At 46.8% G+C, this 24348-nt stretch overlaps 1 pseudogene; it reads right to left on the bottom strand.

The window, feature by feature from the left end:
* LOC149467510 (eEF1A lysine and N-terminal methyltransferase-like) overlaps positions 1 to 24348 on the bottom strand; it is a 62597-nt pseudogene that overhangs the window by 29275 nt on the left and 8974 nt on the right.

The raw sequence follows: 24348 nt of genomic DNA on the forward strand, positions 1-24348 counted from the left end.
CGCTTGAGGCCGATCCTTCTAGGGGACTGGAAGAGTATGAACTCTGCACTGCTGTCCCGTCTGTGTGCGCCGTCTCGACTGTAAAACGGGGAAGAAGGTATACCCCTCTACGGAGGACAGACAGCAGAATCTTTTTGACCAGAGCATCAGCAACACAGCAAATGTGTGTGCAATAATGGTTTGTGTACTGAGGGTTGTGTTTTGTGGGTGGGTCATTAGTTCAGGGGTTCTGTACTGGGTGTGTCTATGGAAGGGTCTGTACTCAGGAGGGGTCTGTACTGATGTGGACTGTACAGGGTGAATCTGCATTGGGAAGGTTTAAACTGAGGGGGACTCCACTTGGTTTTTCTGCAATGGGGAATCTGTACTGGGGATCTGTACTGAGGGGGACTGCACTGCGGGAGTCCTTACTGGGGAGGGTCCGCACAAGATGTCTTTACTGAGGGTTGTCTTTTTTCAGGAGGTGTACTGGGGTGTCTGTACTAGTGGTTACTGGGGATCTGTACTAATGGAGGGGGGGTGTGATTGGGATGAATCTTTACAAGGTGGGTCTGTATTGCATTGTCCAGGTCTGTAACCAGACCTGCACCTGTAGCTTTTCTTCATCTTTTGCCTATCTGCCCTATAATGGCACTATATCCACTAGAGCATTTGCATTTTTCAGAGTAGAGTAGAGCCTGGCCAGAGAAGTTTAATTTTGACGCAGTTGGCCACCTTAAACATGTATTGAAATACATGTGAACTAAAAATCCCTGTTGTGAAAATTTTGCTAAAAAAGGGTGTAAAGCAGTGGGCAGAGGATTGATTCAGAATTTGTAGTCTTTACTGAAGGGGGTCTGCTCTCGGATGTCTACACTGAGGAGTGTCATTACTTCTGGGGGTGTACTGGGGTGTCTGTGCTGAGGGGTGTTTGTACTGGTGGTTACTGGGGGTCTTTTCCATTGGAGGCGTCTGTAGTTGGGGGGTGACCTGTACAAGGCGATTCTGTACTGAGAGTGTCTATCCTTGGAATGTCTGCATAGGGTCATGTCCATAGTTAACTGCATTGAAGCACACTACCATACTTTGCAGAGCACGATGTTTCAAAAATAGCATGCATTTTTGATCTTTGATGTGAAAGTCATACATGAGTTTCTATACTGTTTCAGCACCCCCTAGAGGTTGCATCCTTCGCGGCTGATCTTTCACCTAGGCAGATCTCCGCTTGAGGCCGATCCTTCTAGGGGACTGGAAGAGTATGAACTCTGCACTGCTGTCCCGTCTGTGTGCGCCGTCTCGACTGTAAAACGGGGAAGAAGGTATACCCCTCTACGGAGGACAGACAGCAGAATCTTTTTGACCAGAGCATCAGCAACACAGCAAATGTGTGTGCAATAATGGTTTGTGTACTGAGGGTTGTGTTTTGTGGGTGGGTCATTAGTTCAGGGGTTCTGTACTGGGTGTGTCTATGGAAGGGTCTGTACTCAGGAGGGGTCTGTACTGATGTGGACTGTACAGGGTGAATCTGCATTGGGAAGGTTTAAACTGAGGGGGACTCCACTTGGTTTTTCTGCAATGGGGAATCTGTACTGGGGATCTGTACTGAGGGGGACTGCACTGCGAGAGTCCTTACTGGGGAGGGTCCGCACAAGATGTCTTTACTGAGGGTTGTCTTTTTTCAGGAGGTGTACTGGGGTGTCTGTACTGGTGGTTACTGGGGATCTGTACTAATGGAGGGGGGGTGTGATTGGGATGAATCTTTACAAGGTGGGTCTGTATTGCATTGTCCAGGTCTGTAACCAGACCTGCACCTGTAGCTTTTCTTCATCTTTTGCCTATCTGCCCTAAAATGGCACTATATCCACTAGAGCATTTGCATTTTTCAGAGTAGAGTAGATCCTGGCCAGAGAAGGATTATTTTGACGCAGTTGGCCACCTTAAACATGTATTGATATACATGTGAACTAAAAATCCCTGTTGTGAAAATTTTGCTAAAAAAGGGTGTAAAGCAGTGGGCAGAGGATTGATTCAGAATTTGTAGTCTTTACTGAAGGGGGTCTGCTCTCGGATGTCTTCACTGAGGAGTGTCAAAACTTCTGGGAGTGTACTGGGGTGTCTGTGCTGAGGGGTGTTTGTACTGGTGGTTACTGGGGGGTCTTTTCCATTGGAGGTGTCTGTAGTTGAGGGGTGACCTGTACAAGGCGATTCTGTACTGAGAGTGTCTATCCTTGGAATGTCTGCATAGGGTCATGTCCATAGTTAACTGCATTGAAGCACACTACCATACTTTGCAGAGCACGGTGTTTCAAAAATAGCATGCATTTTTGATCTTTGATGTGAAAGTCATACATGAGTTTCTATACTGTTTCAGCACCCCCTAGAGGTTGCATCCTTCGCGGCTGATCTTTCACCTAGGCAGATCTCCGCTTGAGTCCGATCCTTCTAGGGGACTGGAAGAGTATGAACTCTGCACTGCTGTCCCGTCTGTGTGCGCCGTCTCGACTGTAAAACGGGGAAGAAGGTATACCCCTCTACGGAGGACAGACAGCAGAATCTTTTTGACCAGAGCATCAGCAACACAGCAAATGTGTGTGCAATAATGGTTTGTGTACTGAGGGTTGTGTTTTGTGGGTGGGTCATTAGTTCAGGGGTTCTGTACTGGGTGTGTCTATGGAAGGGTCTGTACTCAGGAGGGGTCTGTACTGATGTGGACTGTACAGGGTGAATCTGCATTGGGAAGGTTTAAACTGAGGGGGACTCCACTTGGTTTTTCTGCAATGGGGAATCTGTACTGGGGATCTGTACTGAGGGGGACTGCACTGCGGGAGTCCTTACTGCGGAGGGTCCGCACAAGATGTCTTTACTGAGGGTTGTCTTTTTTCAGGAGGTGTACTGGGGTGTCTGTACTAGTGGTTACTGGGGATCTGTACTAATGGAGGGGGGGTGTGATTGGGATGAATCTTTACAAGGTGCGTCTGTATTGCATTGTCCAGGTCTGTAACCAGACCTGCACCTGTAGCTTTTCTTCATCTTTTGCCTATCTGCCCTAAAATGGCACTATATCCACTAGAGCATTTGCATTTTTCATAGTAGAGTAGATCCTGGCCAGAGAAGGATAATTTTGACGCAGTTGGCCACCTTAAACATGTATTGAAATACATGTGAACTAAAAATCCCTGTTGTGGAAATTTTGCTAAAAAAGAGTGTAAAGCAGTGGGCAGAGGATTGATTCAGAATTTGTAGTCTTTACTGAAGGGGGCCTGCTCTCGGATGTCTTCACTGAGGAGTGTCAAAACTTCTGGGGGTGTACTGGGGGGTCTTTTCCATTGGAGGCGTCTGTAGTTGGGGGGTGACCTGTACAAGGCGATTCTGTACTGAGAGTGTCTATCCTTGGAATGTCTGCATAGGGTCATGTCCATAGTTAACTGCATTGAAGCACACTATCATACTTTGCAGAGCACGGTGTTTCAAAAATAGCATGCATTTTTGATCTTTGATGTGAAAGTCATACATGAGTTTCTATACTGTTTCAGCACCCCCTAGAGGTTGCATCCTTCGCGGCTCATCTTTCACCTAGGCAGATCTCCGCTTGAGGCCGATCCTTCTAGGGGACTGGAAGAGTATGAACTCTGCACTGCTGTCCCGTCTGTGTGCGCCGTCTCGACTGTAAAACGGGGAAGAAGGTATACCCCTCTACGGAGGACAGACAGCAGAATCTTTTTGACCAGAGCATCAGCAACACAGCAAATGTGTGTGCAATGATGGTTTGTGTACTGAGGGTTGTGTTTTCTGGGTGGGTCATTAGTGCAGGGGTTCTGTACTGAGTGTGTCTATGGAAGGGTCTGTACTCAGGAGGGGTCTGTAGTGATGTGGACTGTACAGGTTGAATCTGCACTGGGAAGGTTTAAATTGAAGGGGGCTCCACTTTGCTTTTCTGCAATGGGGAATCTGTTATGGGGATCTGTACTGAGGGTGACTGCACTGAGGGAGTCCTTACTGGGAAGGGTCCGCACCAAGATGTCTTTACTGCGGGTTGTCAATATTTCGTGAGGTGTACTGGGATGTCTGTACTGGTGGTTACTGGGGATCTGTACTAATGGAGGGGGGGTGTGATTGGGATGAATCTTTACAAGGTGGGTCTGTATTGCATTGTCCAGGTCTGTAACCAGACCTGCACCTGTAGCTTTTCTTCATCTTTTGCCTATCTGCCCTAAAATGGCACTATATCCACTAGAGCATTTGCATTTTTCAGAGTAGAGTAGATCCTGGCCAGAGAAGTTTAATTTTGACGCAGTTGGCCACCTTAAACATGTATTGAAATACATGTGAACTAAAAATCCCTGTTATGAAAATTTTGCTAAAAAGTGTGTCAAGCAGTGGGCAGAGGATTGATTCAGAATTTGTAGTCTTTACTGAAGGGGGTCTGCTCTCGGATGTCTACACTGAGGAGTGTCATTACTTCTGGGGGTATACTGGGGTGTCTGTGCTGAGGGGTGTTTGTACTGGTGGTTACTGGGGGGTCTTTTCCATTGGAGGCGTCTGTAGTTGGGGGGTGACCTGTACAAGGCGATTCTGTACTGAGAGTGTCTATCCTTGGAATGTCTGCATAGGGTCATGTCCATAGTTAACTGCATTGAAGCACACTACCATACTTTGCAGAGCACGGTGTTTCAAAAATAGCATGCATTTTTGATCTTTGATGTGAAAGTCATACATGAGTTTCTATACTGTTTCAGCACCCCCTAGAGGTTGCATACTTCGCGGCTGATCTTTCACCTAGGCAGATCTCCGCTTGAGGCTGATCCTTCTAGGGGACTGGAAGAGTATAAACTCTGCACTGCTGTCCCGTCTGTGTGCGCTGTCTCGACTGTAAAACGGGGAAGAAGGTATACCCCTCTACGGAGGACAGACAGCAGAACCTTTTTGACCAGAGCATCAGCAACACAGCAAATGTGTGTGCAATAATGGTTTGTGTACTAAGCGTTTTGTTTTGTGGGTGGGTCATTAGTTCAGGGGTTCTGTACTGGGTGTGTCTATGGAAGGGTCTGTACTCAGGAGGGGTCTGTACTTATGTGGACTGTACAGGGTGAATCTGCATTGGGAAGGTTTAAACTGAGGGGGCTCCACTTGGTTTTTCTGCAATGGGGAATCTGTACTGGGGATCTGTACTGAGGGGGACTGCACTGCGGGAGTCCTTACTGGGGAGGGTCCGCACAAGATGTCTTTACTGAGGGTTGTCTTTTTTTAGGAGGTGTACTGGGGTGTCTGTACTAGTGGTTACTGGGGATCTGTACTAATGGAGGGGGGGTGTGATTGGGATGAATCTTTACAAGGTGCGTCTGTATTGCATTGTCCAGGTCTGTAACCAGACCTGCACCTGTAGCTTTTCTTCATCTTTTGCCTATCTGCCCTAAAATGGCACTATATCCACTAGAGCATTTGCATTTTTCATAGTAGAGTAGATCCTGGCCAGAGAAGGATTATTTTGACGCAGTTGGCCACCTTAAACATGTATTGAAATACATGTGAACTAAAAATCCCTGTTGTGGAAATTTTGCTAAAAAAGAGTGTAAAGCAGTGGGCAGAGGATTGATTCAGAATTTGTAGTCTTTACTGAAGGGGGCCTGCTCTCGGATGTCTTCACTGAGGAGTGTCAAAACTTCTGGGGGTGTACTGGGGGGTCTTTTCCATTGGAGGCGTCTGTAGTTGGGGGGTGACCTGTACAAGGCGATTCTATACTGAGAGTGTCTATCCTTGGAATGTCTGCATAGGGTCATGTCCATAGTTAACTGCATTGAAGCACACTACCATACTTTGCAGAGCACGGTGTTTCAAAAATAGCATGCATTTTTGATCTTTGATGTGAAAGTCATACATGAGTTTCTATACTGTTTCAGCACCCCCTAGAGGTTGCATCCTTCGCGGCTGATCTTTCACCTAGGCAGATCTCCGCTTGAGGCCGATCCTTCTAGGGGACTGGAAGAGTATGAACTCTGCACTGCTGTCCCGTCTGTGTGCGCCGTCTCGACTGTAAAACGGGGAAGAAGGTATACCCCTCTACGGAGGACAGACAGCAGAATCTTTTTGACCAGAGCATCAGCAACACAGCAAATGTGTGTGCAATGATGGTTTGTGTACTGAGGGTTGTGTTTTCTGGGTGGGTCATTAGTGCAGGGGTTCTGTACTGAGTGTGTCTATGGAAGGGTCTGTACTCAGGAGGGGTCTGTAGTGATGTGGACTGTACAGGGTGAATCTGCACTGGGAAGGTTTAAACTGAAGGGGGCTCCACTTTGCTTTTCTGCAATGGGGAATCTGTTATGGGGATCTGTACTGAGGGTGACTGCACTGAGGGAGTCCTTACTGGGAAGGGTCCGCACCAAGATGTCTTTACTGCGGGTTGTCAATATTTTGTGAGGTGTACTGGGATGTCTGTACTGGTGGTTACTGGGGATCTGTACTAATGGAGGGGGGGTGTGATTGGGATGAATCTTTACAAGGTGGGTCTGTATTGCATTGTCCAGGTCTGTAACCAGACCTGCACCTGTAGCTTTTCTTCATCTTTTGCCTATCTGCCCTATAATGGCACTATATCCACTAGAGCATTTGCATTTTTCAGAGTAGAGTAGAGCCTGGCCAGAGAAGTTTAATTTTGACGCAGTTGGCCACCTTAAACATGTATTGAAATACATGTGAACTAAAAATCCCTGTTGTGGAAATTTTGCTAAAAAAGGGTGTAAAGCAGTGGGCAGAGGATTGATTCAGAATTTGTAGTCTTTACTGAAGGGGGTCTGCTCTCGGATGTCTACACTGAGGAGTGTCATTACTTCTGGGGGTGTACTTGGGTGTCTGTGCTGAGGGGTGTTTGTACTGGTGGTTACTGGGGGGTCTTTTCCATTGGAGGCGTCTGTAGTTGGGGGTGACCTGTACAAGGCGATTCTGTACTGAGAGTGTCTATCCTTGGAATGTCTGCATAGGGTCATGTCCATAGTTAACTGCATTGAAGCACACTACCATACTTTGCAGAGCACGGTGTTTCAAAAATAGCATGCATTTTTGATCTTTGATGTGAAAGTCATACATGAGTTTCTATACTGTTTCAGCACCCCCTAGAGGTTGCATCCTTCGCGGCTGATCTTTCACCTAGGCAGATCTCCGCTTGAGGCCGATCCTTCTAGGGGACTGGAAGAGTATGAACTCTGCACTGCTGTCCCGTCTGTATGCGCCGTCTCGACTGTAAAACGGGGAAGAAGGTATACCCCTCTACGGAGGACAGACAGCAGAATCTTTTTGACCAGAGCATCAGCAACACAGCAAATGTGTGTGCAATAATGGTTTGTGTACTGAGGGTTGTGTTTTGTGGGTGGGTCATTAGTTCAGGGGTTCTGTACTGGGTGTGTCTATGGAAGGGTCTGTACTCAGGAGGGGTCTGTACTGATGTGGACTGTACAGGGTGAATCTGCATTGGGAAGGTTTAAACTGAGGGGGACTCCACTTGGTTTTTCTGCAATGGGGAATCTGTACTGGGGATCTGTACTGAGGGGGACTGCACTGCGAGAGTCCTTACTGGGGAGGGTCCGCACAAGATGTCTTTACTGAGGGTTGTCTTTTTTCAGGAGGTGTACTGGGGTGTCTGTACTGGTGGTTACTGGGGATCTGTACTAATGGAGGGGGGTGTGATTGGGATGAATCTTTACAAGGTGGGTCTGTATTGCATTGTCCAGGTCTGTAACCAGACCTGCACCTGTAGCTTTTCTTCATCTTTTGCCTATCTGCCCTAAAATGGCACTATATCCACTAGAGCATTTGCATTTTTCAGAGTAGAGTAGATCCTGGCCAGAGAAGGATTATTTTGACGCAGTTGGCCACCTTAAACATGTATTGATATACATGTGAACTAAAAATCCCTGTTGTGAAAATTTTGCTAAAAAAGGGTGTAAAGCAGTGGGCAGAGGATTGATTCAGAATTTGTAGTCTTTACTGAAGGGGGTCTGCTCTCGGATGTCTTCACTGAGGAGTGTCAAAACTTCTGGGAGTGTACTGGGGTGTCTGTGCTGAGGGGTGTTTGTACTGGTGGTTACTGGGGGGTCTTTTCCATTGGAGGCGTCTGTAGTTGGGGGGTGATCTGTACAAGGCGATTCTGTACTGAGAGTGTCTATCCTTGGAATGTCTGCATAGGGTCATGTCCATAGTTAACTGCATTGAAGCACACTACCATACTTTGCAAAGCACGGTTTTTCAAAAATAGCATGCATTTTTGATCTTTGATGTGAAAGTCATACATGAGTTTCTAAACTGTTTCAGCACCCCCTAGAGGTTGCATCCTTCGCGGCTGATCTTTCACCTAGGCAGATCTCCGCTTGAGGCCGATCCTTCTAGGGGACTGGAAGAGTATGAACTCTGCACTGCTGTCCCGTCTGTGTGCGCCGTCTCGACTGTAAAACGGGGAAGAAGGTATACCCCTCTACGGAGGACAGACAGCAGAATCTTTTTGACCAGAGCATCAGCAACACAGCAAATGTGTGTGCAATAATGGTTTGTGTACTGAGGGTTGTGTTTTGTGGGTGGGTCATTAGTTCAGGGGTTCTGTACTGGGTGTGTCTATGGAAGGGTCTGTACTCAGGAGGGGTCTGTACTGATGTGGACTGTACAGGGTGAATCTGCATTGGGAAGGTTTAAACTGAGGGGGACTCCACTTGGTTTTTCTGCAATGGGGAATCTGTACTTTGGATCTGTACTGAGGGGGACTGCACTGCGAGAGTCCTTACTGGGGAGGGTCCGCACAAGATGTCTTTACTGACGGTTGTCTTTTTTCAGGAGGTGTACTGGGGTGTCTGTACTGGTGGTTACTGGGGATCTGTACTAATGGAGGGGGGGTGTGATTGGGATGAATCTTTACAAGGTGGGTCTGTATTGCATTGTCCAGGTCTGTAACCAGACCTGCACCTGTAGCTTTTCTTCATCTTTTGCCTATCTGCCCTAAAATGGCACTATATCCTCTAGAGCATTTGCATTTTTCAGAGTAGAGTAGATCCTGGCCAGAGAAGGATTATTTTGACGCAGTTGGCCACCTTAAACATGTATTGATATACATGTGAACTAAAAATCCCTGTTGTGAAAATTTTGCTAAAAAAGGGTGAAAAGCAGTGGGCAGAGGATTGATTCAGAATTTGTAGTCTTTACTGAAGGGGGTCTGCTCTCGGATGTCTTCACTGAGGAGTGTCAAAACTTCTGGGAGTGTACTGGGGTGTCTGTGCTGAGGGGTGTTTGTACTGGTGGTTACTGGGGGGTCTTTTAAATTGGAGGCGTCTGTAGTTGGGGGGTGACCTGTTCAAGGCGATTCTGTACTGAGAGTGTCTATCCTTGGAATGTCTGCATAGGGTCATGTCCATAGTTAACTGCATTGAAGCACACTACCATACTTTGCAGAGCACGGTTTTTCAAAAATAGCATGCATTTTTGATCTTTGATGTGAAAGTCATACATGAGTTTCTATACTGTTTCAGCACCCCCTAGAGGTTGCATCCTTCGCGGCTGATCTTTCACCTAGGCAGATCTCCGCTTGAGGCCGATCCTTCTAGGGGACTGGAAGAGTATGAACTCTGCACTGCTGTCCCGTCTGTGTGCGCCGTCTCGACTGTAAAACGGGGAAGAAGGTATACCCCTCTACGGAGGACAGACAGCAGAATCTTTTTGACCAGAGCATCAGCAACACAGCAAATGTGTGTGCAATAATGGTTTGTGTACTGAGGGTTGTGTTTTGTGGGTGGGTCATTAGTTCAGGGGTTCTGTACTGGGTGTGTCTATGGAAGGGTCTGTACTCAGGAGGGGTCTGTACTGATGTGGACTGTACAGGGTGAATCTGCATTGGGAAGGTTTAAACTGAGGGGGACTCCACTTGGTTTTTCTGCAATGGGGAATCTGTACTGGGGATCTGTACTGAGGGGGACTGCACTGCGGGAGTCCTTACTGGGGAGGGTCCGCACAAGATGTCTTTACTGAGGGTTGTCTTTTTTCAGGAGGTGTACTGGGGTGTCTGTACTAGTGGTTACTGGGGATCTGTACTAATGGAGGGGGGGTGTGATTGGGATGAATCTTTATAAGGTGGGTCTGTATTGCATTGTCCAAGTCTGTAACCAGACCTGCACCTGTAGCTTTTCTTCATCTTTTGCCTATCTGCCCTATAATGGCACTATATCCACTAGAGCATTTGCATTTTTCAGAGTAGAGTAGAGCCTGGCCAGAGAAGTTTAATTTTGACGCAGTTGGCCACCTTAAACATGTATTGAAATACATGTGAACTAAAAATCCCTGTTGTGAAAATTTTGCTAAAAAAGGGTGTAAAGCAGTGGGCAGAGGATTGATTCAGAATTTGTAGTCTTTACTGAGGGGGTTTGCTCTCGGATGTCTTCACTGAGGAGTGTCAATACTTCTGGGGGTGTACTGGGGTGTCTGTGCTGAGGGGTGTTTGTACTGGTGGTTACTGGGGGGTCTTTTCCATTGGAGGTGTCTGTAGTTGGGGGGTGACCTGTACAAGGCGATTCTGTACTGAGAGTGTCTATCCTTGGAATGTCTGCATAGGGGCATGTCCATAGTTAACTGCATTGAAGCACACTACCATACTTTGCAGAGCACGGTGTTTCAAAAATAGCATGCATTTTTGATCTTTGATGTGAAAGTCATACATGAGTTTCTATACTGTTTCAGCACCCCCTAGAGGTTGCATCCTTCGCGGCTGATCTTTCACCTAGGCAGATCTCCGCTTGAGGCCGATCCTTCTAGGGGACTGGAAGAGTATGAACTCTGCACTGCTGTCCCGTCTGTGTGCGCCGTCTCGACTGTAAAACGGGGAAGAAGGTATACCCCTCTACGGAGGACAGACAGCAGAATCTTTTTGACCAGAGCATCAGCAACACAGCAAATGTGTGTGCAATAATGGTTTGTGTACTGAGGGTTGTGTTTTCTGGGTGGGTCATTAGTGCAGGGGTTCTGTACTGGGTGTGTCTATGGAAGGGTCTGTATTCAGGAGGGGTCTGTACTGATGTGGACTGTACAGGGTGAATCTGCACTGGGAAAGTTTAAACTGAAGGGGGCTCCACTTTGCTTTTCTGCAATGGGGAATCTGTTATGGGGATCTGTACTGAGGGTGACTGCACTGAGGGAGTCCTTACTGGGAAGGGTCCGCACCAAGATGTCTTTACTGCGGGTTGTCTATATTTCGGGAGGTGTACTGGGGTGTCTGTACTGGTGGTTACTGGGGATCTGTACTAATGGAGGGGGGGTGTGATTGGGATGAATCTTTACAAGGTGGGTCTGTATTGCATTGTCCAGGTCTGTAACCAGACCTGCACCTGTAGCTTTTCTTCATCTTTTGCCTATCTGCCCTATAATGGCACTATATCCACTAGAGCATTTGCATTTTTCAGAGTAGAGTAGAGCCTGGCCAGAGAAGTTTAATTTTGACGCAGTTGGCCACCTTAAACATGTATTGAAATACATGTGAACTAAAAATCCCTGTTGTGGAAATTTTGCTAAAAAAGGGTGTAAAGCAGTGGCCAGAGGATTGATTCAGAATTTGTAGTCTTTACTGAAGGGGGTCTGCTCTCGGATGTCTACACTGAGGAGTGTCATTACTTCTGGGGGTGTACTGGGGTGTCTGTGCTGAGGGGTGTTTGTACTGGTGGTTACTGGGGGGTCTTTTCCATTGGAGGCGTCTGTAGTTGGGGGGTGACCTGTACAAGGCGATTCTGTACTGAGAGTGTCTATCCTTGGAATGTCTGCATAGGGTCATGTCCATAGTTAACTGCATTGAAGCACACTACCATACTTTGCAGAGCACTGTGTTTCAAAAATAGCATGCATTTTTGATCTTTGATGTGAAAGTCATACATGAGTTTCTATACTATTTCAGCACCCCCTAGAGGTTGCATCCTTCGCGGCTGATCTTTCACCTAGGCAGATCTCCGCTTGAGGCCGATCCTTCTAGGGGACTGGAAGAGTATGAACTCTGCACTGCTGTCCCGTCTGTGTGCGCCGTCTCGACTGTAAAACGGGGAAGAAGGTATACCCCTCTACGGAGGACAGACAGCAGAACCTTTTTGACCTGAGCATCCGCAACACAGCAAATGTGTGTGCAATAATGGTTTGTGTACTAAGCGTTTTGTTTTGTGGGTGGGTCATTAGTTCAGGGGTTCTTTACTGGGTGTGTCTATGGAAGGGTCTGTACTCAGGAGGGGTCTGTACTTATGTGGACTGTACAGGGTGAATCTGCATTGGGAAGGTTTAAACTGAGGGGGACTCCACTTGGTTTTTCTGCAATGGGGAATCTGTACTGGGGATCTGTACTGAGGGGGACTGCACTGCGGGAGTCCTTACTGGGGAGGGTCCGCACAAGATGTCTTTACTGAGGGTTGTCTTTTTTCAGGAGGTGTACTGGGGTGTCTGTACTAGTGGTTACTGGGGATCTGTACTAATGGAGGGGGGGTGTGATTGGGATGAATCTTTACAAGGTGGGTCTGTATTGCATTGTCCAGGTCTGTAACCAGACCTGTACCTGTAGCTTTTCTTCATCTTTTGCCTATCTGCCCTAAAATGGCACTATATCCACTAGAGCATTTGCATTTTTCAGAGTAGAGTAGATCCTGGCCAGAGAAGGATTATTTTGACGCAGTTGGCCACCTTAAACATGTATTGAAATACATGTGAACTAAAAATCCCTGTTGTGGAAATTTTGCTAAAAAAGAGTGTAAAGCAGTGGGCAGAGGATTGATTCAGAATTTGTAGTCTTTACTGAAGGGGGCCTGCTCTCGGATGTCTTCACTGAGGAGTGTCAAAACTTCTGGGAGTGTACTGGGGTGTCTGTGCTGAGGGGTGTGTGTACTGGTGGTTACTGGGGGGTCTTTTCCATTGGAGGCGTCTGTAGTTGGGGGGTGACCTGTACAAGGCGAGTCTGTACTGAGAGTGTCTATCCTTGGAATGTCTGCATAGGGGCATGTCCATAGTTAACTGCATTGAAGCACACTACCATACTTTGCAGAGCACGGTTTTTCAAAAATAGCATGCATTTTTGATCTTTGATGTGAAAGTCATACATGAGTTTCTATACTGTTTCAGCACCCCCTAGAGGTTGCATACTTCGCGGCTGATCTTTCACCTAGGCAGATCTCCGCTTGAGGCCGATCCTTCTAGGGGACTGGAAGAGTATGAACTCTGCACTGCTGTCCCGTCTGTGTGCGCCGTCTCGACTGTAAAACGGGGAAGAAGGTATACCCCTCTACGGAGGACAGACAGCAGAATCTTTTTGACCAGAGCATCAGCAACACAGCAAATGTGTGTGCAATAATGGTTTGTGTACTGAGGGTTGTGTTTTCTGGGTGGGTCATTAGTGCAGGGGTTCTGTACTGGGTGTGTCTATGGAAGGGTCTGTACTCAGGAGGGGTCTGTACTGATGTGGACTGTACAGGGTGAATCTGCACTGTGAAGGTTTAAACTGAAGGGGGCTCCACTTTGCTTTTCTGCAATGGGGAATCTGTACTGGGGATCTGTACTGAGGGGGACTGCACTGCGGGAGTCCTTACTGGGGAGGGTCCGCACAAGATGTCTTTACTGAGGGTTGTCTTTTTTCAGGAGGTGTACTGGGGTGTCTGTACTAGTGGTTAATGGGGATCTGTACTAATGGAGGGGGGGTGTGATTGGGATGAATCTTTACAAGGTGGGTCTGTATTGCATTGTCCAGGTCTGTAACCATACCTGCACCTGTAGCTTTTCTTCATCTTTTGCCTATCTGCCCTATAATGGCACTATATCCACTAGAGCATTTGCATTTTTCAGAGTAGAGTAGAGCCTGGCCAGAGAAGTTTAGTTTTGACGCAGTTGGCCACCTTAAACATGTATTGAAATACATGTGAACTTAAAATCCCTGTTGTGGAAATTTTGCTAAAAAAGGGTGTAAAGCAGTGGGCAGAGGATTGATTCAGAATTTGAAGTCTTTACTGAAGGGGGTCTGCTCTCGGATGTCTACACTGAGGAGTGTCATTAATTCTGGGGGTGTACTGGGGTGTCTGTGCTGAGGGGTGTTTGTACTGGTGGTTACTGGGGGGTCTTTTCCATTGGAGGCGTCTGTAGTTGGGGGGTGACCTGTACAAGGCGATTCTGTACTGAGAGTGTCTATCCTTGGAATGTCTGCATAGGGTCATGTCCATAGTTAACTGCATTGAAGCACACTACCATACTTTGCAGAGCACGGTGTTTCAAAAATAGCATGCATTTTTGATCTTTGATGTGAAAGTCATACATGAGTTTCTATACTGTTTCAGCACCCCCTAGAGGTTGCATCCTTCGCGGCTGATCTTTCACCTAGGCAGATCTCCGCTTGAGGCCGATCCTTCTAGGGGACTGGAAGAGTATGAACTCTGCACTGCTGTCCCGTCTGTGTGCGCCGTCTCGACTGTAAAACGGGGAAGAAGGTATACCCCTCTACGGAGGACAGACAGCAGAATCTTTTTGACCAGAGCATCAGCAACACAGCAAATGTGTGTGCAATAATGGTTTGTGTACTGAGGGTTGTGTTTTGTGGGTGGGTCATTAGTTCAGGGGTTCTGTACTGGGTGTGTCTATGGAAGGGTCTGTACTCAGGAGGGGTCTGTACTGATGTGGACTGTACAGGGTGAATCTGCATTGGGAAGGTTTAAACTGAGGGGGACTCCACTTGGTTTTTCTGCAATGGGGAATCTGTACTGGGGATCTGTACTGAGGGGGACTGCACTGCGGGAGTCCTTACTGGGGAGGGTCCGCACAAGATGTCTTTACTGAGGGTTGTCTTTTTTCAGGAGGTGTACTGGGGTGTCTGTACTAGTGGTTACTGGGGATCTGTACTAATGGAGGGGGGGTGTGATTGGGATGAATCTTTACAAGGTGGGTCTGTATTGCATTGTCCAGGTCTGTAACCAGACCTGCACCTGTAGCTTTTCTTCATCTTTTGCCTATCTGCCCTATAATGGCACTATATCCACTAGAGCATTTGCATTTTTCAGAGTAGAGTAGAGCCTGGCCAGAGAAGTTTAATTTTGACGCAGTTGGCCACCTTAAACATGTATTGAAATACATGTGAACTAAAAATCCCTGTTGTGAAAATTTTGCTAAAAAAGGGTGTAAAGCAGTGGGCAGAGGATTGATTCAGAATTTGTAGTCTTTACTGAAGGGGGTCTGCTCTCGGATGTCTTCACTGAGGAGTGTCAATACTTCTGGGGGTGTACTGGGGTGTCTGTGCTGAGGGGTGTTTGTACTGGTGGTTACTGGGGGGTCTTTTCCATTGGAGGTGTCTGTAGTTGGGGGGTGACCTGTACAAGGCGATTCTGTACTGAGAGTGTCTATCCTTGGAATGTCTGCATAGGGGCATGTCCATAGTTAACTGCATTGAAGCACACTACCATACTTTGCAGAGCACGGTGTTTCAAAAATAGCATGCATTTTTGATCTTTGATGTGAAAGTCATACATGAGTTTCTATACTGTTTCAGCACCCCCTAGAGGTTGCATCCTTCGCGGCTGATCTTTCACCTAGGCAGATCTCCGCTTGAGGCCGATCCTTCTAGGGGACTGGAAGAGTATGAACTCTGCACTGCTGTCCCGTCTGTGTGCGCTGTCTCGACTGTAAAACGGGGAAGAAGGTATACCCCTCTACGGAGGACAGACAGCAGAACCTTTTTGACCAGAGCATCAGCAACACAGCAAATGTGTGTGCAATAATGGTTTGTGTACTAAGCGTTTTGTTTTGTGGGTGGGTCATTAGTTCAGGGGTTCTGTACTGGGTGTGTCTATGGAAGGGTCTGTACTCAGGAGGGGTCTGTAGTGATGTGGACTTTACAGGGTGAATCTGCACTGGGAAGGTTTAAACTGAAGGGGGCTCCACTTTGCTTTTCTGCAATGGGGAATCTGTTATGGGGATCTGTACTGAGGGTGACTGCACTGAGGGAGTCCTTACTGGGAAGGGTCCGCACCAAGATGTCTTTACTGCGGGTTGTCTATATTTCGGGAGGTGTACTGGGATGTCTGTACTGGTGGTTACTGGGGATCTGTACTAATGGAGGGGGGGTGTGATCGGGATGAATCTTTACAAGGTGGGTCTGTATTGCATTGTCCAGGTCTGTAACCAGACCTGCACCTGTAGCTTTTCTTCATCTTTTGCCTATCTGCCCTATAATGGCACTATATCCACTAGAGCATTTGCATTTTTCAGAGTAGAGTAGAGCCTGGCCAGAGAAGGATTATTTTGACGCAGTTGGCCACCTTAAACATGTATTGAAATACATGTGAACTAAAAATCCCTGTTATGAAAATTTTGCTAAAAAGTGTGTCAAGCAGTGGGCAGAGGATTGATTCAGAATTTGTAGTCTTTACTGAAGGGGGTCTGCTCTCGGATGTCTACACTGAGGAGTGTCATTACTTCTGGGGGTGTACTGGGGTGTCTGTGCTGAGGGGTGTTTGTACTGGTGGTTACTGGGGGGTCTTTTCCATTGGAGGCGTCTGTAGTTGGGGGGTGACCTGTACAAGGCGATTCTGTACTGAGAGTGTCTATCCTTGGAATGTCTGCATAGGGTCATGTCCATAGTTAACTGCATTGAAGCACACTACCATACTTTGCAGAGCACGGTGTTTCAAAAATAGCATGCATTTTTGATCTTTGATGTGAAAGTCATACATGAGTTTCTATACTGTTTCAGCACCCCCTAGAGGTTGCATCCTTCGCGGCTGATCTTTCACCTAGGCAGATCTCCGCTTGAGGCCGATCCTTCTAGGGGACTGGAAGAGTATGAACTCTGCACTGCTGTCCCGTCTGTGTGCGCCGTCTCGACTGTAAAACGGGGAAGAAGGTATACCCCTCTACGGAGGACAGACAGCAGAATCTTTTTGACCAGAGCATCAGCAACACAGCAAATGTGTATGCAATAATGGTTTGTGTACTGAGGGTTGTGTTTTCTGGGTGGGTCATTAGTGCAGGGGTTCTGTACTGGGTGTGTCTATGGAAGGGTCTGTACTCAGGAGGGGTCTGTACTGATGTGGACTGTACAGGGTGAATCTGCACTGGGAAGGTTTAAACTGAAGGGGGCTCCACTTTGCTTTTCTGCAATGGGGAATCTGTTATGGGGATCTGTACTGAGGGTGACTGCACTAAGGGAGTCCTTACTGGGAAGGGTCTGCACCAAGATGTCTTTACTGCGGGTTGTCTATATTTCGGGAGGTGTACTGGGGTGTCTGTACTGGTGGTTACTGGGGATCTGTACTAATGGAGGGGGGGTGTGATTGGGATGAATCTTTACAAGGTGGGTCTGTATTGCATTGTCCAGGTCTGTAACCAGACCTGCACCTGTAGCTTTTCTTCATCTTTTGCCTATCTGCCCTATAATGGCACTATATCCACTAGAGCATTTGCATTTTTCAGAGTAGAGTAGAGCCTGGCCAGAGAAGTTTAATTTTGACGCAGTTGGCCACCTTAAACATGTATTGAAATACATGTGAACTAAAAATCCCTGTTGTGGAAATTTTGCTAAAAAAGGGTGTAAAGCAGTGGCCAGAGGATTGATTCAGAATTTGTAGTCTTTACTGAAGGGGGTCTGCTCTCGGATGTCTACACTGAGGAGTGTCATTACTTCTGGGGGTGTACTGGGGTGTCTGTGCTGAGGGGTGTTTGTACTGGTGGTTACTGGGGGGTCTTTTCCATTGGAGGCGTCTGTAGTTGGGGGGTGACCTGTACAAGGCGATTCTGTACTGAGAATGTCTATCCTTGGAATGTCTGCATAGGGTCATGTCCATAGTTAACTGCATTGAAGCACACTACCATACTTTGCAGAGCACGATGTTTCAAAAATAGCATGCATTTTTGATCTTTGATGTGAAAGTCATACATGAGTTTCTATACTATTTCAGCACCCCCTAGAGGTTGCATCCTTCGCGGCTGATCTTTCACCTAGGCAGATCTCCGCTTGAGGCCGATCCTTCTAGGGGACTGGAAGAGTATGAACTCTGCACTGCTGTCCCGTCTGTGTGCGCCGTCTCGACTGTAAAACGGGGAAGAAGGTATACCCCTCTACGGAGGACAGACAGCAGAACCTTTTTGACCTGAGCATCCGCAACACAGCAAATGTGTGTGCAATAATGGTTTGTGTACTAAGCGTTTTGTTTTGTGGGTGGGTCATTAGTTCAGGGGTTCTTTACTGGGTGTGTCTATGGAAGGGTCTGTACTCAGGAGGGGTCTGTACTTATGTGGACTGTACAGGGTGAATCTGCATTGGGAAGGTTTAAACTGAGGGGGACTCCACTTGGTTTTTCTGCAATGGGGAATCTGTACTGGGGATCTGTACTGAGGGGGACTGCACTGCGGGAGTCCTTACTGGGGAGGGTCCGCACAAGATGTCTTTACTGAGGGTTGTCTTTTTTCAGGAGGTGTACTGGGGTGTCTGTACTAGTGGTTAATGGGGATCTGTACTAATGGAGGGGGGGTGTGATTGGGATGAATCTTTACAAGGTGGGTCTGTATTGCATTGTCCAGGTCTGTAACCAGACCTGCACCTGTAGCTTTTCTTCATCTTTTGCCTATCTGCCCTATAATGGCACTATATCCACTAGAGCATTTGCATTTTTCAGAGTAGAGTAGAGCCTGGCCAGAGAAGTTTAGTTTTGACGCAGTTGGCCACCTTAAACATGTATTGAAATACATGTGAACTTAAAATCCCTGTTGTGGAAATTTTGCTAAAAAAGGGTGTAAAGCAGTGGGCAGAGGATTGATTCAGAATTTGTAGTCTTTACTGAAGGGGGTCTGCTCTCGGATGTCTACACTGAGGAGTGTCATTACTTCTGGGGGTGTACTGGGGTGTCTGTGCTGAGGGGTGTTTGTACTGGTGGTTACTGGGGGGGTCTTTTCCATTGGAGGTGTCTGTAGTTGGGGGGTGACCTGTACAAGGCGATTCTGTACTGAGAGTGTCTATCCTTGGAATGTCTGCATAGGGGCATGTCCATAGTTAACTGCATTGAAGCACACTACCATACTTTGCAGAGCACGGTGTTTCAAAAATAGCATGCATTTTTGATCTTTGATGTGAAAGTCATACATGAGTTTCTATACTGTTTCAGCACCCCCTAGAGGTTGCATCCTTCGCGGCTGATCTTTCACCTAGGCAGATCTCCGCTTGAGGCCGATCCTTCTAGGGGACTGGAAGAGTATGAACTCTGCACTGCTGTCCCGTCTGTGTGCGCCGTCTCGACTGTAAAACGGGGAAGAAGGTATACCCCTCTACGGAGGACAGACAGCAGAATCTTTTTGACCAGAGCATCAGCAACACAGCAAATGTGTGTGCAATAATGGTTTGTGTACTAAGCGTTTTGTTTTGTGGGTGGGTCATTAGTTCAGGGGTTCTGTACTGGGTGTGTCTATGGAAGGGTCTGTACTCAGGAGGGGTCTGTAGTGATGTGGACTGTACAGGGTGAATCTGCACTGGGAAGGTTTAAACTGAAGGGGGCTCCACTTTGCTTTTCTGCAATGGGGAATCTGTACTGGGGATCTGTACTGAGGGGGACTGCACTGCGGGAGTCCTTACTGGGGAGGGTCCGCACAAGATGTCTTTACTGAGGGTTGTCTTTTTTCAGGAGGTGTACTGGGGTGTCTGTACTAGTGGTTAATGGGGATCTGTACTAATGGAGGGGGGGTGTGATTGGGATGAATCTTTACAAGGTGGGTCTGTATTGCATTGTCCAGGTCTGTAACCAGACCTGCACCTGTAGCTTTTCTTCATCTTTTGCCTATCTGCCCTAAAATGGCACTATATCCACTAGAGCAGCGTTTTTCAACCACTGTGCCGCGGCACACTAGTGTGCCGTGAGATATTGTCTGGTGTGCCGTGGGAAAAATTGCAATCTCATCCGTAACATGTGGCCTCGGCTCACAAATAGACCAATCATTAGAACAGCAATGGGCAAACTACGGCTCGGCGGACCTTTTAATCCGGCCCGCGGAGCGTGATACTGTCAGGATGATCTGTCCCCCTCGACGTATCTGCGCATGTGCCGGAGATCGCCGATCGGCTGCTAATGCCTGAAACTGGCACATGCGCAGATACGTCGAGGGGGACAGATCCTCATAGGAGACAGATTTTCATGCTACACCGGAACGGCACGGGAACACGGCGAGAGGAACGCGCGGAGCAAAGGTAAGTGAATTGACACAGGGGGGGGCTTGGGGACTTAATATGGGGGATGAATTACTATGGGGGATGAATTACTATATGGGGGATGAATTACTATAGGGGGGATGAATTACTATAGGGGGGATGAATTACTATAGGGGGGATGAATTACTATATGGGGGATGAATTACTGTGGGGGATGAATTACTGTGGGGGATGAATTACTGTATGGGGGATGAATTACTATATGGGGGATGAATTACTATGGGGGGGATGAATAACTATGGGGGGGATGAATAACTATGGGGGATGAATTACTATGGGGGATGAATTGCTATATGGGGGATGAATTACTATATGGGGGATGAATTACTATATGGGGGATGAATTACTATAGGGGGGATGAATAACTATGGGGGATGAATTACTATGGGGGATGAATTGCTATATGGGGGATGAATTACTATGGGGGATGAATTACTATGGGGGATGAATTACTATATGGGGGATGAATTACTATATGGGGGATGAATTACTATAGGGGGGATGAATTACTATAGGGGGGATGAATTACTATAGGGGGATGAATTACTATATGGGGGATGAATTACTATATGGGGGATGAATTACTATGGGGGATGAATTACTATATGGGGGATGAATTACTATATGGGGGATGAATTACTATATGGGGGATGAATTACTATGCTTACTATGGGGGAATATTACTATACTTACTATGGATGACACATACACATCATTCATCTACTCTTGGTCCGGCCCCCGGGTCCAATTATAAAATACTTTATTATTTCATAAAAAAGTAATTATAAAATAATTTCTTTGTGTTTGATTCCTATTCAAGAGAATTACTTTATATATAGTCAATATAGGCACATAGGTACATTTTTTTAAAATTTTCTAATGGTGGTGTGCCTCGTGATTTTTTTCATGAAAAAAGTGTGCCTTTGCACAAAAAAGGTTGAAAAACACTGCACTAGAGCATTTGCATTTTTCAGAGTAGAGTAGATCCTGGCCAGAGAAGGATTATTTTGACGCAGTTGGCCACCTTAAACATGTATTGAAATACATGTGAACTAAAAATCCCTGTTGTGGAAATTTTGCTAAAAAAGAGTGTAAAGCAGTGGGCAGAGGATTGATTCAGAATTTGTAGTCTTTACTGAAGGGGTCTGCTCTCGGATGTCTTCACTGAGGAGTGTCAAAACATCTGGGGGTGTACTGGAGTGTCTGTGCTGAGGGGTGTTTGTACTGGTGGTTACTGGGGGGTCTTTTCCATTGGAGGCGTCTGTAGTTGGGGGGTGACCTGTACAAGGCGATTCTGTACTGAGAGTGTCTATCCTTGGAATGTCTGCATAGGGTCATGTCCATAGTTAACTGCATTGAAGCACACTACCATACTTTGCAGAGCACGGTGTTTCAAAAATAGCATGCATTTTTGATCTTTGATGTGAAAGTCATACATGAATTTCTATACTGTTTCAGCACCCCCTAGAGGTTGCATCCTTCGCGGCTGATCTTTCACCTAGGCAGATCTCCGCTTGAGGCCGATCCTTCTAGGGGACTGGAAGAGTATGAACTCTGCACTGCTGTCCCGTCTGTGTGCGCCGTCTCGACTGTAAAACGGGGAAGAAGGTATACCCCTCTACGGAGGACAGACAGCAGAACCTTTTTGACCAGAGCATCAGCAACACAGCAAATGTGTGTGCAATAATGGTTTGTGTACTGAGGGTTGTGTTTTCTGGGTGGGTCATTAGTGCAGGGGTTCTGTACTGGGTGTGTCTATGGAAGGGTCTGTACTCAGGAGGGGTCTGTAGTGATGTGGACTGTACAGGGTGAATCTGCACTGGGAAGGTTTAAACTGAAGGGGGCTCCACTTTGCTTTTCTGCAATGGGCAATCTGTTATGGGGATCTGTACTGAGGGTGACTGCACTGAGGGAGTCCTTACAGGGAAGGGTCCGCACCAAGATGTCTTTACTGCGGGTTGTCTATATTTCGGGAGGTGTACTGGGATGTCTGTACTGGTGGTTACTGGGGATCTGTACTAATGGAGGGGGGGTGTGATCGGGATGAATCTTTACAAGGTGGGTCTGTATTGCATTGTCCAGGTCTGTAACCAGACCTGCACCTGTAGCTTTTCTTCATCTTTTGCCTATCTGCCCTATAATGGCACTATATCCACTAGAGCATTTGCATTTTTCAGAGTAGAGTAGAGCCTGGCCAGAGAAGTTTAATTTTGACGCAGTTGGCCACCTTAAACATGTATTGAAATACATGTGAACTAAAAATCCCTGTTGTGGAAATTTTGCTAAAAAAGGGTGTAAAGCAGTGGGCAGAGGATTGATTCAGAATTTGTAGTCTTTACTGAAGGGGGTCTGCTCTCGGATGTCTTCACTGAGGAGTGTCAATACTTCTGGGGGTGCACTGGAGTGTCTGTGCTGAGGGGTGTTTGTACTGGTGGTTACTGGGGGGTCTTTTCCATTGGAGGCGTCTGTAGTTGGGGGGTGACCTGTACAAGGCGATTCTGTACTGAGAGTGTCTATCCTTGGAATGTCTGCATAGGGTCATGTCCATAGTTAACTGCATTGAAGCACACTACCATACTTTGCAGAGCACGGTGTTTCAAAAATAGCATGCATTTTTGATCTTTGATGTGAAAGTCATACATGAATTTCTATACTGTTTCAGCACCCCCTAGAGGTTGCATCCTTCGCGGCTGATCTTTCACCTAGGCAGATCTCCGCTTGAGGCCGATCCTTCTAGGGGACTGGAAGAGTATGAACTCTGCACTGCTGTCCCGTCTGTGTGCGCCGTCTCGACTGTAAAACGGGGAAGAAGGTATACCCCTCTACGGAGGACAGACAGCAGAACCTTTTTGACCAGAGCATCAGCAACACAGCAAATGTGTGTGCAATAATGGTTTGTGTACTGAGGGTTGTGTTTTCTGGGTGGGTCATTAGTGCAGGGGTTCTGTACTGGGTGTGTCTATGGAAGGGTCTGTACTCAGGAGGGGTCTGTACTTATGTGGACTGTACAGGGTGAATCTGCATTGGGAAGGTTTAAACTGAGGGGGACTCCACTTGGGTTTTCTGCAATGAGGAATCTGTACTGGGGATCTGTACTGAGGGTGACTGCACTGAGGAAGTCCTTACTGGGGAGGGTCCGCACCAAGATGTCTTTACTGAGGGTTGTCTATACTTCAGGAGGTGTACTGGGGTGTCTGTACTGGTGGTTACCGGGGATCTGTACTAATGGAGGGAGTGTGTGATTGGGAAGAATCTGTACAAGGTGAGTCTGTATTGTATTGTTCAGGTCAACCTAGAGACCAGCATTTATGTTTTAGAGATAATTAGCCTTAAGATTCCAAACTCAGTGGGCTACAGTGGTGGCAGCACACAATTTTACCTGCTGGTTATCTGCCAATCCTGACAGAGCTAGTTCTAGAACTTTAGCAGACAGCTCTGACTGAATACAATCCATGCTTTCAAAGTGCTGATCCCTATGCAAGGCCACGATTATCAGACGACTGAACCCAACGCTTCTAGCCAATTGTCTCCATCCAGGTTCAGAACCAAACAGCCACTCTGTTTCTCTTCCCTGGGGAACTGGAAAACAGGAATCCAAAAGTAACTGCAGTAACAAAAAAATATAAAATAGATATTCAACTTCCCAATGTAACTTATTTTCATCCTTGTATGATTTTATTAGTGTTTTGGGGGTGGGTGACCTTGCCACTATATTTTTCCTATACACCTGGTTTTTGCAATAGTGGGTCTTATTAGCAGTAACTTCTTAAACTGCAAGTTTCAAGAATGTGACTGACAAAGATCACCCTGGATGTAATAAGAGCTACAGTAAAGAAAATATGTTCACCTCACATAGAAGTTAAATCCAAGTTTGACCTGTGTGTTTTCTAGCCCACAAATACTTCCTAAAAATTAAAAAAGTTGCCTGGTTACTATGTCATCCAGTTAGGGATTACAGCTGCTTTAGTTTGCTAAAGTACTATGATTGTGTGGGTATGTCACTGCCCAGTACAAGCATTTGTGCACCATGTGCTTCAGTAAGTTTTTACAAAGCTTACTGAAAGCAAATGTGCCAGAGTGAAAATGCAGGAAAACCATTCAGGGGGGGACAGGGCGTTGTCTCCCTTTAACAGGAACTGCCTAAGTGACAA

This window comes from Staurois parvus, unplaced genomic scaffold, assembly GCF_062004578.1.
Source record: "Staurois parvus isolate SC_StPar_1 unplaced genomic scaffold, SC_StPar_1.0 ptg000106l, whole genome shotgun sequence".
Classification (NCBI taxonomy): domain Eukaryota; kingdom Metazoa; phylum Chordata; class Amphibia; order Anura; family Ranidae; genus Staurois; species Staurois parvus.